This window comes from Sciurus carolinensis, chromosome 9 (genome assembly GCF_902686445.1).
Source record: "Sciurus carolinensis chromosome 9, mSciCar1.2, whole genome shotgun sequence".
Classification (NCBI taxonomy): Eukaryota; Metazoa; Chordata; class Mammalia; order Rodentia; family Sciuridae; genus Sciurus; species Sciurus carolinensis.
In genome coordinates, this window is record NC_062221.1 from 133,520,755 (window position 1) to 133,537,286 (window position 16,532).

The 16,532-nt window shown below is 46.4% G+C and overlaps 1 protein-coding gene across 2 annotated transcripts in view; it reads right to left on the minus strand.

Annotated features, from left to right (window-relative positions):
- The window catches only part of Cldn14 (claudin 14), a 96,966-nt gene that overhangs the window by 27,754 nt on the left and 52,680 nt on the right, over positions 1 to 16,532 (minus strand). For both annotated transcript variants that reach the window (XM_047564873.1, XM_047564874.1), the window contains one exon: positions 12,029 to 12,166. The gene's annotated coding sequence lies outside the window, so the exon portion shown is untranslated. The remainder of the gene's footprint in view (positions 1 to 12,028; positions 12,167 to 16,532) is intronic.

Genomic DNA, 16,532 nt, shown 5'->3' on the forward strand with positions numbered 1-16,532 from the left:
CGACGCTGATGTTTGTGATGAAGACTTGAAGAAGTGGCTTCAGTCTCGACAACTCGGTGTTCAGGGGAGCTCCCCTCAGCCCATGGATCGAGGAGCAACGTGTTTTATCACCATGTGCTCTGGGTTGAATAGCACCCTCAGCAAAGTTCTTGTCTACCCAGAGTCTCAGAATGTAGCTTTGTAGGGGCTGGTGCTGTGGCTCAGTGGTAGAGAGCTTGCCTAGCATGTGTGAGGCACTGGGTTCGATCCTTAGCACCACATAAAAATAAATAAAGATCATCTACAACTAAAAAATATTAAATAAGGAATGTAGCTTTGTAGGGTTGTTGCAGATGTCATTAGTTGAGATTAGGATTAGGGTGAGATTAGGATTAGTTGGATTAGGGTGGGCCTTAATGCAATCTGACTGGTGACCTTAGAAGAAGAGAAGAGACAGGGCAAAAGACATGAGATGGTTGACACAGAGGTGGCAGTTATCCTGCCATGAGCCAAGGGACATCGAGGAGTGGGCTGACCACCTGGAGCTGGAGGCAGGGAAGGATTCTCCCCGAGGGCCCTCAGAGAGACCATGGCCCTGCTGATTCCTTGCTCAGGGGCTTCCAGACTCCAGAACTTCAAGAGTAAAGTTCAGTTGTTATAAGTCACCTGATTGGGACCCTTTGTGACGGCTGCCCTGGAAATGAACACACGTGTTGCAGACTCAGGTTCTGAAGGAGTGGACTCCATCCAAGATGGCTCAGCAGCCCTGCCCCACAGGCAAAGGCCTCCAGTGGGGACCAGGAGGGGGCTGAGGGCACGAGAGGGTCACACGCTTCTGCATGGAGTGCCCCTTCCTCCCCTCCCCAGCTTAGAGCACCCAACATGGGTCCCTGCCAGAAAGTGCTCGCGGATCATTCTGGACTCCATCCGGCCAGCAAGGGGAAAGCCCAGGGGGGAAGGAAAGAGTCAGCAGTGAGCCCAGATTTTCTTTGCTTTCTAACAGGAAGTAGCTTGGAGTCTGTTTTCCTTTCTCTCCCTCCCTTTCAAATCGATCTTTCGTATCTCCCCTAACTCTTATCTTTCAGCAAACTCAAGTGGGCCCTGTGCGAGTGTGGAAATACCCAACTTCAAAGGTGTCACACAAATCACCCTGAAGGACAGACCCAGGCCCAGGAAAGCTGGAAGGAGGCCAGAAGGCACCCCTTACCTCATCGCAGTTTAGGTCATTGTTCCCCTGTGCAGGTCACGCCCCTCGGGGTCCTGGAGATGCCTGAGGCTCCCCCTCCCAGGTGCCCGGCAGCACTGGGGGGGCCTCGCGGCCAGCGAGGTTCCCTCCCCTTTGTAGCTTCCAGGGTAGTTGGAGGGAAACCGATGGGACCGCTGGGTCTCAGTGGTGGCCTGGAGGCTGGTGGGGACTGTGCAGAGTGACATGGACAGGGACGCCATGAGAACCGCGAGTGCAGAGAGAAGGAAGCTAGATAAGGACAGGAAGCCTCTTCCTGGCCTTGGAGAAGCCAGCTGGCTTCTGTTGTACCTTTCCTATCTGGAGGCACCCACTAAACAACGGTTAACGGACCAAGGGCTGGCGCAGCAGCAAAGTGACAGGGTAAGACAAGAGGTGACCCGTCTCAGGGGCAAGGTGGGCCCTCGAATTCGGCAGGCCTGTGCTGAGTATTTGCCTCCTAAGCTGAGCGCCATTGGAGGTGATGGGACGTGAAAACGGCTGAGACGGATGGCCAGGCTTTTGTGCCTCCACCCAGGCAGGACCCAGCGCTGGCTGTCGGCCGTTCCCTCAGCTACACAAAGACACCATCGAGCGAGTCTCGGTTCTGGATTGGGGTCGCTGCTGTGTTTGCTTCTGCAACATTGGCCTGTGCCAAGGTGGCCGCTGTGAGGCCCTCCTGGGCTCCCTGCTGGCCAGAACTCGGTCCCTGCCCAAGGGGCCGGCAGTCCTGCCCTGTTCTTCTCGGCGGCTCACCCTAGACCTTTGGTCATCTACCCGCTTGGTGGGAGCACCTTACCCCCCTTAACTTGTCCAGTCTCAGGCTTTGTGCTGTTGTCTTAGGAAGCGTCCCCGAGGGCGGCAGAGAGCCTCGAGGAGCGGGCAGACAGCACCCATGGGCTTGGGAGCCAGTGACCCTCACGGCTCCCAGGAAACAGCCTTTACCACCTGATGCGAAGGCAGCCCGGGTCCGTCTTTAGCTTTCTCCAGTTTTGAACTTACTGAGAAAGTCGAGGGCTATCACCTAGTGAAGAAAATGGGCATTTTATTTTCCCTTTGAAACAACCCAACACCAGAGTGGGAAAATAAGGCCTACTCTTTTTTTTTTTTTTTTTTCCCTGTGGGTACCAGGGATTGAACTCAGGGGCACTTGATCACTGAGCCACATCCCCAGTCCTACTTTGTATTTTATTTAGAGACAGGCTCTCACTGAGTTGCTTAGCACCTTGCTGTTGCTGAGGCTGACTTTGAACTCTTGGTCCTCCTGCCTCAGCCTCCAGAGCCGCTGGGATTACAGGCATGTGCCACCATGCTGGGCGCAACGCCCACTCCTAACAGTCACCTGGCACACACTCAATCACCAGAGAAATTCTTTCATTTCCCAAAGAGGCTTGGAGACCTCCGCTAATCATGTGTCTCCCATGATGTCTGTTTAGGAAATTCATGGAGAAGGAAAGGAGAGGCACAGGAACGCAGCATGGGGTAAGGCCACTGTGTAGACTGGCTTCCTCCTCCCGGACGTGGCTCCCTGTGGCTCAGTAGATGCTCTCAGAAGCAGATATGGACAACTACCAGGGTCCCTGGGTCTCCACCCCAGCCCTAGGACTGCTCGCCACAGCCCAGCCACCCTGAAACCTGCCCTGAGCCCTCTTTTCTCCCTTGAGCCCCCTGTGCTACTTTCCCGGGGCTGCCTGAACAGTCCCAGTGGGATTAGTGCCTGCTGTACTCCGGGGTGACCTCATTTTAACTTTACTACCAGATCTACAACACTATTTCCTAAAGAGGTCACATCCTGAGGTTTTGGGAAAGACATGAAATCGGGGGAGCATCATTTGCCCAGTGACCCCCTCTCACTGACATGGAAATCCTCGGGGAAGCTCCAGCCTCACAGCTTGCATACCTAGGACCACACCCTTCCCAGCAGAATCCTTTCTGTCCCTGGAGACAGGTGACACCCTTCTCTTACCATCATACTAAGAAGTCCATTAGCCAGGTCCAAGTTCAAGTTCAAATGACTGCACTTGACTTTTCAGCACCCTCCCTGACAAACATCTTCCTACCGCCAACGGGTTCCCATCCATGGTTCTCCATCCCCTGCCCTTCTGGCCACTGTGCCCTCTGATGCTGTCTTCCTCCCTCTCTGGGCACTGGACCCAGCACATCTCCACACAGGTGGGTTCTTCTCCCAGCCAGGCTGCTCTGAGGTCCTTTGTAGGACTGTGAATCCCCGCCTTGCCTCTCTGGTTTGTGGTATTTCACCAAAAAACCATCTCCCCAACTACATTGGGCTTTTTGAAGGCCAAGACCATGATATTTCCATATTTCTACCCTGTGCACATTCCAGAAACTGAGACCAGTCAATAAGTGTTCACTTAAATCTGCACAAATGTAATGTAGCCTCTTTGCTCTATGGGTTGGGTTCCTACAGAGAATTGCCAGGAGGAACTGAGTCAGTTTAGGATATTAATAACAAATGAGCAGGATTAGGGCAGAGTCATTGGGTAGAGTTCAGAGTTGAGGGTGTGCCTGAGGCCCACCTGCCCCAGAGTCTGCAGGGGCACTTGTGGACACCTGTATTCTGACTTGACCTGCTGAATCAGAATTTCAGGAGGTAGAGCTGGCAATCTGCTCTGATGTCGGGCTAGCCCGACGGGTGATTCGGATGCATGGTAAGGGCGATCTGGACACAGACTATGGTGTTCATTCTAGGCTTGCTAGTGGAGCAGAAGACAATACTAGCCACACAGCTCACAGAGTCCAACAGGCAAAGCCAACAGTGACTGAGTGCTTCCCAGGTGATCAGTTGTTTCCAGCAACTGTTCCTTGTCTCTGGATGTGGAGGGATGTTCGCACACAATCAGGGGCTGTCAGGGAGAATCTGAGGGTCTCCACTGCTGGCAGTGCTAAGCCAGCAGGCTGCCCCAGCCGCAAAAAGAGAGTTGACTTGTCTTCCCATTCTGGTTCCCTGAAGAGGGGAATTAGAGCATGTTGTTCATTTATAATGTTTGCTTTGCTTTTGGAAGCACCTCCGGGCAACTTAGGATAGGTTTTCACAGTGGTGTTTGCCTTGGCTTAGCTGCAAAGTTCCCCCTTTTTAGCCTGTAAATAAGGCGAGTTAACACAGCCCCATATCCAGGAGCCCCACACCAGATCTAGCAGAAATCAGGGGATGCATGAAGGGCAGGATCAGGTTTTCCCAGACCCACCTCATCCTGGAGCTAGTCCGAGGTCAGGCTGGGCACCAGACTGCTTTGGACTTTGCAGCCTCGGAGATGCCTGCAGACACATGCCGCCATGGCCTGACCAACAATCAGCAGGGAAAGACATTCCGTTCTTTTAGCACCTACTCTGTGTTCATATTTTCTTTTCTTTTTAAAAAGTCAACTAACTTTCCATAGTAAATTGTGGATCCTTCTTGATGTTTACTCTCAAGTTTCAAACAGATGCCTCATTACGTGTTAATAATAATCGCCATCTGTGCCAGCGATTCCATTTACATCGTTTCATTTAATCCGCACAGAACTCTATGCAGAGGGTATTATTAGATCCCAATTCATGATGAGAAACAAACTCATGGAGTCTGGGTGACCCAAGATGACCCAGCTCTCAAATAGGCGGCAAGTCCATAGCACATCCTCTCAGTGAGTGATCTCTCTCCATTTGGCTGGTTACCTGCCACATCCTGAACTTTCAACGATCTTCTTTGAACTTTCCAGCGATCTTCTTTGCTTTGAAGAAGGGCTGAACTTATCTGAGGGTCGAATGATTTCATCTAAGCCCATATTTACTTTAGTTGTATCTTCCTAGCTCATAGCAGCAAAATGAAATGTGAAGAAAATTACGTGTTTACAGCGACACATCTGCAGGGTCAGAATATGTTATCATGGGGATCTCTGCTAATGGCACATCTCTTGGAATGATTGGGATACCCTAGTGTGGGGTGTAGAAACAGGTTAAAATCCAAGAGACACCAAGATGGCCCCGGTCATCTGACCCAGGGAGGGTCACATTCAAGGACCTGGGGATATTGGGTGGATTCTGAGAGTGAGAAGAAGTCCCTTGGGAAGTCAGTGGGACATTTGGGACTGGGACTGTGAAACTGAACTGGAAATGTGGGCTTTAGGGAAGGAGCCCAAGAAAATCACAATTTCCTACGTGAAGGCCCCTTCTTCCTGTCCCCTCCCCATCTGCTGCATTGACATGGACGCAGCCCCAGTCCACTCTCACAGGGTCACTATTTGGCTTGGTGGTGACTTCAGGGGCCCCATTCATTTCTCTTTTCAGCAGCCTGGGCCTAAATGAAAGAATCCACAGTTTTCTCTATCTGAAGGGAAACTGCAGGCTCTGGCCCTGGATAGAGGCTGTTCTGATGGAAGGAGGTCATGGAGGTGAGTGTACATTTGGACTTTGTTATGTGGCCATGAGAGAGCACTGAATATATACAAAGTCCTAGAAATTTAAAAGGTTATTTACTGGCCTAATCCAAGGAACTTAAAAGGGGCTAAACTAGGGTTTAAACTTGGATCCCAGGCCTGGACCCTGCTTGCCAGTTTATAAATGCTGGGTGAGGCAGGCTGGAGGGGGTTAATACTAATTTTCTGCTTTCCATATCCTGAAAAACAACACAATAAACTAAGAACAGTGAGAAGAAATCACCATGAGTAAAAGTAACACCACCACATTGGCTGCTCATTATGTGCTTCGTGTTTACTGTGTTAACTCTAACACCCTCGACTCTGGTGTTATTATCCCAGTTTTGCATATTGGGGAATAAGAGATTCAATGAGCCCAGTAACTTGTCCAAGATTACAATATTAGCAAGAAAAAGGGCCCAGAAATGAATGAGATCCTTTCTTCTCCAAGCTGGCTCTCATGAAATACTATTCTTACCCCCATTGTGGTCTGAGGTGGTGTCACATTTTACTTCTGCACTAGCTAGAGGTCGGGAACAATTATGCCATCCCTGCAGCATGCTCAGGGGTCAGTCCTGGAATTAGGAGAGTTCACCCTCGGCCAAGAAAAGAGCATTGCAAGGAAATGATATCTGAGATTTCCCCCGCTTGTGAATAGGCATTACTGGAGAGGGTTATGGTATGTTAGAGATATATTACTGTGACATCTTGTAAATTTTATAGCTACTGTCTTACACTTCGCCAGCATTCCTGATCTTGTCGTGGTGTTCACTTCAAATGATATTGTGTGAGTGAATGTGTAAGAAGCAGACACAAGTCATGTGTTATTTGACATGAATGTATTTAGGGACTCATTTCCCCTTAAATAGCATGGCTTCATTTCTCCACTGCTGCTTTCATAGGTACTTTATTTGCATTCACAAATATGATGGTGATAAGACTACTTACTATCTATGGAACAAAGCACTGAATATTTCCCACTGAATATTTAATAGAAACTATTTATATTAAAACATGTATGTAATCTTGAATGCATCTGACCTGAAGGAAGGAAAAGTTTTCAATCCAGGCTCATATTAGATTCCTTGGAAAGCTTCTAACAATTCCTAATGCATGGGCCCCACTCCTAGACCAAAAATTCAGATCTCTGAGAATGTGTTCTGGGAAGTGATAATTTAGAAAACTTTACAGGTGATTTTAACATGTAGTCATTGTTCAGAACTACTAGGTTTAGGCAATAATGGATTTTTAAAATAATGGAGTAGTGTCTTATTAATATCAGTACCTCAATGTTTCAGACAGGAGAAAGGCCTATGTTATGCACTACAATCAAGAGTTTTGAACTCTTGCAACTAAAACACTCGCAGTTAATATCATACATACAAGAAATCAGTAAGTTCCAGAAACGAAGTAGAAGTTCAATAAATATTACTGGAAGAGTGGAGGAATGAATGATATCTTATAAAAGATTGTATGAAAAATTATATTTTGATGGAACTACGATGTCATCGTTAGGTGAAAGATCACTGATAAAGAAGTTTTAATTAATCATAGTACAAAATCTATTATGAGCCACATCCCAATTTTAAAAATGCTAAAACCAGGAAAACTCGAGCCTTAATCCCGTTCTTTTGCTACTTGACTCCGACTGTGATACCACTAACTTCCACTAGATGCCGCTGTGATCTGCTTCTTCAGGCTCTGAAAGGCAGTCTGAAAACCAATTTTCTACAAGTATTTAAAATTGAAATAGTCTACCTCTTTTAAAAACAAAAGACTTAACAATGTCATAATTTGAGGAGCTGAAGTCCATTGTTTCTCTTTATTAATATTTATCTGATATATTTTGCAAAGTGTAAAATTATTTGAAAAGTAAATTGAAATGTCGACTGTTGAGAGAAAACTGTTGCTTCCCTTCTATCCACATACCCAGATGTCACATTTCACTCATGTCAATCTCCATGACTAGTCTGCAGTGGGTTTTAGAGAAACGACAGCAGCACTGATAGGAGGGCTAGTGTTGGATCTAAATACAATAAAAAGTCTTACTTAAAGGGAAGAATATGATGTCTTCTAATCTGAAGATAGCAGATCCGTTGTTTGTCTAGACAGGACAAGTTGGGTGGAAAAGCATAACCCCAATTATGCTTAAACCCCAGTTCAATGTTGATGCTGGATATTGACCCAGGACTTCCATAGCTAAAAACCTAAATTTTCCCTGTTGGGTGAGAATCACTCTCCCAGAAAAGTGATACAAGCTACAGGGCCAAGTGGAAGCCCATGAAGCTTTCAGAATGTGCTCAGAGCAGAGCATCCCAACTCTATCGATCTCCAAGGAGGACAGGCACTGACAGTAAGCATTTCAAGGCTTTTATAGTAATGAGAAAAAAGTAATGTTATGTCTGTTAAGTCTAATAAAAAGAAATTGGGAGGCTGGGAATGTAGTTCAGTGGTAGAGCACCTGCTTAGCATGGGCAAGGCACTAAATTCAATCTCTACCATGGGGAAAAAAAAAAGCATATTTTTAATGTCTTTATAGTTCTTTTTAAAAAAGTAATTCAAAAGTTCCGGTATTTTAAAAAAATATCAACCCATAAGAGATTAGGGTTTTTTTTTGTTGGTGGTGTTGTTTTTAGTGGCTCTTTATCCCAGATAGCTTTCAAAGCACAGCTGAGAGCCCACCTGAGCTGCTGGGGGAGGGAACCTCAGAATCAAGGTCAAAAGAAATCCTAAGAACAGCAAACTTCTGGGAGCCCCAGCCTCTGAGCCTGCAGTCAGCAGCTTGCCCAGAGTCCACCAGCCCTGCCAAGTCTCAGGGGCTCTTCAGGGACTCTGCACCATCACCCCTCACAGTGGCTCCCCCTGCTCAGTGCACACACAAAAGAGCAAGCCAAAATGGCCCTGGGACAAGAGGAACCTGGATAAGCAAAGTGAAAAGAAAATGCAAAACCACTCTGAATTGCCAAGTCTTGTATATGTAGCTTCAGAAACAAGGCACAGCAAGCATTCCATAATTAACTTGTTTCTGGTTTGATCCAGCCAAATCAGCTGGCTTTGATGGAAGGGAAGTCTAAGGTGCCACAGGTTTCCATTTACAAGTAAATGTGAGCTGGCCACTTTGCTGCTCTTTAAGAATGGCCATGGGTGTGCTATCATACCATCGATGCTTTTTTTTGGGAAAGCCATCTGGTGATCTCTATCAAGATGTAAACTGTGAATATTCTTTAACTCAGCAACTTTGAATGTACATTAAAGATTAGATGCTGCCATGAATGGTGGCACATGCCTGTTTCCCAGCAACTTGGGAGGCAGAGGCAGGGAGATAAAGAGTTCAAGGTTAACCTGAGCAACTTAGCAAGACCCTGTCTCAAAATTTTTTTTTAAAAATCAGATACTTTAGCTGCTAACGTGGAAGGAGTTCTGAGACACAATATGAAGTAAAGGAAGAAAGCTGAGGTACAATAGCTGCAGCCCGATCTTATTTGTGTGAAAAAAGCAGCACATGCATTTTCATGGTGCTGAGAGAATCCTGAAAAGTGTGTAAAAAGTTGTTCACAACAGTCACCTCTGGGAAGGGGAGTCAAGTGTCAAAGCTGGAGAGAAGGACTTTCACTTATATCCTCATGCCCTTTGATGTGGTTTCATTTTTTTTTTAAAGTAAAATATGCAATCATTTCATATGGAACAAGGTGCCCTCTGTGAGCATCAAGAGCAAGAAGAAATGGTAACAAATATCAGTCAGACATACCCGGAAACAAGGGATTTCACAAAGGAGTAGTGCCCTAAAGCTCAAGAGACATGGGCAATATCAACAGTTCACCTACGCCAGTGAATATTTTTTTAGAAACAAGCAATAGCAGCCTCAGGGGACCCCCATAAAACCCAGTACAATGTGTAGCAGGGACCCACGGCGACCAGGGATTGTGGCCATCACCATGTGAAAAAACGCAGAGACAACTACCCAAGTGTTTAATTACGGTATGGAAAAGGAACCAAAGGAAAGGCGCTTGGGGTTGGTTATGTAAATAGAAAATGGTTGTCTGGCCCTGCTTCATAAACACAGCGTGCTGGCTAGCAGTGGCACTGTGAACTTTCACAAGAGAGACACACACCTTTCCTTTTCTCTCTAATTCTACCCTACACAGTGCTGATTCATTATGATACCACTGTTCTTACAGAAGAAGAAACACGAATGCTCAGAATATATGAAAAAAAAAGTTCAACATCTCTAGCAATTAGAGAACTGTAAATTAAAACTACACTGGGTTTCCATCTCACTCCAGTCAGAATGGCAAATTATCAAGAATACAAGTAACAATAAATGTTGGTGAAGATGTGGTGAAAAGGTTCACTCATACACTGCTGGTGGGACTGCAAACTGGTGCAACCACTCTGGAAAGTGGTATGGAAATTCCTCAGAAAACCTGGAATGGAACCACCATTTGACCCAGTTATCCCACTCCTTGGTTTATATTCTGAAAAGACTTAAAATCAGCATACCACAGTGACATAACCACATCAATGTTTATAGCAGCTCAATTCACAATTGCCAGGCTTTGGAACCAAGTTAGGCACTCTTCAACAGATGAATGGTAGATGCACAATATTACAGGAATATTACTCAGCTATATCGAAGAATGAAATTATGGCATTTGCCAGTAAATGGATGGAACTGGAGAAGGTCATGCTAAGTGAAATAAGCCAATCCCCCAAAACCAAAGGCTGAATGTTCTCTTTGATATGTGGATGCTAATTCATAATAAGGGAGGGTAGGGAGGGGAAGTATGGAAGTTCAGTGGATTAGACAAAGAGGACTGAAGGGAAGGGAAGGGAGGAGGAATGGAATAGGAAAGATAGTAGAATGAATGGGACATCACTTTCCTAAGCTCATATATGAATACATGACTAGTGTAACTTCGCATCATGTATACCCACAAGAATGGGATCAAAACTGTAATGGGTTGCACCCCATGTATGTATAATATGTCAAACTACACCCTACTGTCATGTATATCTAAAAATGACAAACAACAAAAATAAAAAATATTTTTTTCTTAAAAGTTGTATATAATTACCACACACACGTAAGTATGTATACACACACATCACACTCTGTACTCTCTGCCAGTGAAATCTAGAGTGGGGACTTGCTCCAGGACACTGCCTTGTGGAGCAGGCAGGGGCCATTCATCGTGGGACTTTCATTTTACTGAGAGAAGGCTGCAAATTTAGGCCCAGAAATGAATTCGTTGGAAGTAAGGGAGTGGCTGAAGTTCCTTCCCTGGGGCCTTTCCTCCTGGTGGGCCCCTCCTTTATTTATTTAGAGCACTGAGCCTTTCCTCTAAGTAAATACGGAACAAATATTTTAAAACCACCCTTTTAAACAGTGTCAAATTATTAGGCTGCCTCCACCTGGCCCTAGGCATGGCTGTAGTGCTCACTGGTTATGACCTGATTTTCCTGGAGGAGGCCCCAGCCTCACAGGTGCAGTAGGACTTCTGCGTCTGTGCGGAAACTTCCATCTGTATGGCGGAACGTCCACCTGTGTGTGGAACTTCTGCCTCACTGTGTGTGGAACTTCCGCCTGTGTGCGGTACTTCCGCCTCACTGAGCGCGGAACTTCCGGTGTCAGCCATCTTTGGAGGAGCTCAGACCGGAAGTAGCGGGCAAGCCTGAAGGCGCCTTGGGGTTGAAGAGCGACATCAGCGTCTACTCTTACTCTGGACTGAGTTAGGAGAGGGGTTGATGTTTGGAAGTGGTGCTGGCTGCAGGGAAGCAGGAATGGAGGTGGGACAATGGTTTCAGCAGCAGAGAAGGGGAGCTTTGGTGAGCACCCGCCCACAGACTCCCATGAAGATAAATGTGGTGGAGGGAGAGTTACTATCGAGGAGTGCTGGCCTGAACATTCAGAATTCTCTCCCTCACATCTGAGGGACATTGTTTTTGGATTGACACCTTAGAAACCAAAATTCTGTTTACTGGCCATCTATGCAACCCAAGAATGTAAAGGTTTAAGGCCGTACTGTATACATGCTGTTATCCCCTGCAGACTTGGGGTGTGTGTGTGGGGGGAAGGGGGGTGTCCAGGCTTTAGTAGAGCAAAAGCTGCAAACACCGAGAATCCAGTTATGTCCAGGTTTCAAAAGGATTCTCAGCTGCCTCATTTTCAAATTGGCAGAAACGGCTGTGAGCCAGAGAAGCTGCAAGTTTCTGGGTGCATTCACCCACCAACCAGACTGGAAATACTGAAAAAGCAGAGGCAGCTATCCTTAGTGGCCTTGTCAGTATTTTCTTTCCTTCTGGCCAGGTCAGTTTTGAATAGAAACTGGAATAATAATTATAATGATACATGTTTACAGATTTTAACTAATTAATCCCTTGGAGTCCTCTTTTGGGGGAAAAGCATTCTACCCACCTCATACATCAGGAAAACAAGAGGCCATATGGTTTGACTGGGCTGGGTGGTCGGTGGTGTCAGTAGAAGAGTGGAGACTGTGGCTTCAACAGTCCTTGACTTCTTGGCCTGTATCCAGATCGTTGGGCCTTGTAGCTCCTAGAAAGGTGATACATGAGAAATTAAAGTGAACCAAACCATAAACTAGCAGGACCAGTTGCCTCTAGTCAGGAGGACAGGCCCTGCAGCCCTGTGGCCCTGCCTGTGCCTGTTTCTTTTTGAGGGACAGCCTTGGGGAGGAGGAAAATCCATTATACCAGAAAGGTTTTGCCCACCTTTAATTACCAGTTAAAACATTTCATAAAGAACATTCCCCCTGAAAGAAAACTCCAAGTTGCTGTGAAGGTTTCATCTTTCCCTTTTGAATCTCAAGGTCTGCAGCTATGTAATTCAATGTTGGGACAATATTTATTTGCAGAAACACCCACTGGGGTGTTGGGGACACCAGTAACAGGGCAGGGAGTGCTGGAGCCTGTACAGTCACCCTGAACCAAATCCTTGAAGTAAGGCCCTGACCTACTAAAGAACCTTCTTACCCCTTTCTAACAAGAGATTGTCTCCTGATTCTTTGTTCTCCTTTGAAAGCAACAAATTGGAGTGAGGTAGTAGGGGTATAGATGAGGGGAGAAGGAAAAGGAAGCTTTTCAGTGGTTGTGGCTATTTTGAGGTAAGGAAAATGGTAGAAACACAGGGGGAAGTAGCCTCTGGCCCCAGTAGATACAAATAAAGGCTTGAATGTTAGCAAAGAGATCCAGGCTGGACTCCCAGAGAAAGTTGCATATGGTTGTATAAGTGAGCAGGCATGGTCATAATCTTTTTAGGGTGTTTCCAGCAGATTATCAGCACTGTTTGGAAGCGGGGTGTTGCCATCTTAGTGGTTTGTCCCTCTGAACCCCCACAATGGGCATTTATTCAGTCTTGATCCCATCCTGATTTGTGTCTTTGTGCAACTTTTCATATGTGAGTACTGTTGTTCCCAAATTCAGTTGTAGACTTCTTAGTAGTAGGGAGCAGAGTTTTCATGATAAATGTTAATTAAAATGATTGATCAAAAAACTTCCCCTTGTGTATCATCAGCTGAGAGACACAGGCCAATTTCAGTCTCATTCCTATTACTTGATTTTCTTTCATTGTTCCAGGTTTCCTTTTATGGCCTAGTATTCCAGAGTCCTCCTTGATTTGGGGGGCACATCTGTGAGCCATGTGTTTATTTTCTTTGCTTCTGCACAATGGTAATTTTTTTTGCTACTACAGGAAGTTTGGCAGATTCAGAAGTACAAGGAGCCACACTGAGACCTGAGATCATAATCACTGACGCTATCAGCAAGTCTGGATACCAACATCTGCCTAGAGAATGGTTGCCCTGAGAAGCTCATCCCAGTCCTAAATCTGGTTGGTCTGTTTTGAGGTGATAGCCTCATATTGAAGTAATTTCAACCCTCCAAAGGGTCTAGAATAGGTTCAGTTGTAATCTATTTTATGTAGTTGACTGCCTCAAGAAACCTGGAAAAGGTTATTAGGAGTGTGTGTCTAGGCATATGGATAACTGTTCCAACTCAGTGGTCTGTGAACACCATTAGTAACCCTTGAAATGGTTCTGCAGGAAGTGCCAGCTGTTAATGACTCTGCCCCGATGCTCCTGTGTGAACTGAATAAGGAGATAATGTGTAACTTTGCCAGTAGCCAGGTGCTCCAGTCGATGGTTTGCTCAGGGATGGTGTGCCATTTGAACCCAGAAAACATTGCCAAAGAAACAGTGCAGAATTGATAACTTTTCTGTGCAAAGCGATTGACTTGTTCTTCTGTTGAGAGGCAGAGGAGTGAAAAACCGGTAAGCTGATGATGCTGTGTCCCTTTCTGCGACTGGGAGAAGGGCTCCACCCGAGGCAGTCAGAAATGTTAGAACAACTTTTACCTGGCGAGGAGGAGGGAATCTTTCCACCAGTTACTCTGAATTGACTTCCACTTTCTAGGAAGATATTGTATGAAAGTGCAGAGCAATAGAAGAAAAATATGGCCTCAGGATGGTTACAATCTAGTTAAAGCTCATGACTGGAAACTAGTTAAAATGCAAGAAAGAGGAATATCCACACTGCGAAATGATAGCCTTTCCAGTTAGTGGAGTGGATTAACAGGTACTGAGTGTTAAGTGGGAAAGGCCAGCAGCAGGACAAGGCACCATGTATGTATAAAGCAAAGCCAAGCCCCTGCGTGTGTGTGTCTGTATGCAGATGTACGAAGGAGACTGAAAGAGGCCTCATCAAAAAGGAGGCAGAGCTGCTTTCTGGGAGGGAAGCGAGATTGGGGAGTGTGTTGAAGGGAATCCTGCATATCTGCATTGAATATATTATTTAAACAAGAATGTATTTATACATTTTTTATGTAAAAAAGGAAAAGAGTGAAAAATATAACAGCAAAGCCAGTATGTGATAGATTCCAGGAGTGATCCTAAAGCTACGTGTAGTGGCCCCATCTGCCCACCACCTCACAGACTCTGCAACTTCTCTCCTTCCCTCTTCTTCATAGAATCCCATTTTTTCTCAGAAAACTACCCATTTCCCTGAAGATTGAAATGGGTGTATGTGTCCTAGGAGATACCTGGAAAAACATAAAATCATGGTGGCCTCATCTCTCTGCAATGATTTGCTGAGTTAGGTCATGTGATGCAGTCAGGGACAATGGGATTTGAGGAGATGTCCAGGGGGCTGCTGGGTAAAGCTCTTTGTTCCTAAAGAGAGTAATGGAGATGATGAAGCATTTCCTTCTTCTGGGTGGTGCAGTTTCTGCATGAGATGACTGGCAAGGTGGCAACCTTCTTGTGCTTTTGGGAACTACCATGAAGATGTTGGTAGGAAAATGAAGAAACTTCTGACCTTGAAGAGAGTTAGTAAGCCTCTGAATCAGCCCACCCTGGAGTTGCTCTACCTCAGGATTTCTGCAAGATAACAGATATTTGTTTTCGCTTAGGCCAGTTGAGGAGGGATCATCTGTTATTTGCAGCCTGATTCATAAACTAGTTATTGGGAGCCTCGTTTGGTTGTGAGGCTTCAAGACCCTTTGGGTGTCTGAGGGGATATTTGTGTCCTTGGTGCCCTCTGGGAACTAGGACACACTACAGAATGATGAAGGGGTCATGAACCTTTTGTGGTTGGCAGGAGAGAGGGAGCTTTATCCAGAGACAGGGGCACTAACTGCCCTGGCAGCTCCGCAGGCAAGAGGGACTATGAGGTGAGGTGAGGTAGGAAGAGAGATAAAAGTGACCCCTCGGGCTGACCTCGGGGGCATCTGATATGAGTTCTGAGAGGCAGAGCTGCACTCAGGAGGCAAAGGGGCCATCTCAGTTCAGGGCTACTGGAGGGGAAGTTTCTTCCTCTTGGAGCAAAAAGTACCTCAGCTCTCAAAGGGGGAGTGGGGAGGGAGAACATGAGCAGCCTGGAGCTGGAGTGAGCTTGAGGTTTTGGCAGCTGCTGCTCTGAGCAGAGCCATGGCCTTGCAGAGCCTGGTGGGCTGCAGGACCCGGGCAGAGCGGAGCTGGGAAGCCCCTGCAGGAATGCCTGGGACCCACCAGGAGCTATGATGTTTTCCACTGGTTTGTCAGTGTGTCTACCTGAATTAAACCTCGCTGATCCCAAACTGCTCTTGATTTAAAACATTTCAATCCAGGATCACCTCTCGCATGTTGGAGCTGAAACCCTGAGTGGAGCATAATGGTTGCTTGGAGTGTGTGTGTGGTGGGGAGAGAGATGGATATGGGCTAAAGAAGGAGGAGAAAGGAGAGGGAAGAGAACAGGGGAGGAGCGGGGAGGGAGAGAGGGATGACTGCTCTTTTATTTATATGTTTTTCCCCCACTTTTTATATATACATATTTTTAGCTGTAGATGGACAATACCTTTATTTTATTTTTATGTGGTGCGGAGATGGAACCCTGGGCCTCACACATGCTAGGCAGGCTCTCTACCACTGAGCCAAACCCCAGCCCCTTTTCCCACATTTTTAACTGGCTCCTTATAGTTGTACATACTAATGGAGGGGTGACGGTCTTCAGGAGCGGTTGGCTGGTCTGCACCAGGGCTCGGCACTCAGCCCTTGCCCGAGGCATCTCTCTCCCTCACTGGTCTAGCTGCCAGCTTGACGGCAGCTGCTCACCTGCTTCTTGGAATGAAGTCAATGCAGATGCAAGAAAAGGTCAGGACTCCAATCCTGGGCTTTCAGACTGTGATCTGTGGAACTCCAGAGTGGCCTGGAGTGACGTGAAAGTGCTTCAGGGACCGCAAGTGGTCCACTGAAATCTCAGCTAAGACATGCTCCACCTCACAGCCTTTAGGACGGCATTATCACAAGCAAAGCAAACTTACAGAAAACGAGCGTTGGTGAGGATCTGGAGAGACTGGATTTGGCATTACTGGTAGGAAGGTGAAATGGTGTAGCCATTGTGGAAAACGGTGTGGACATTCCATAGAACTA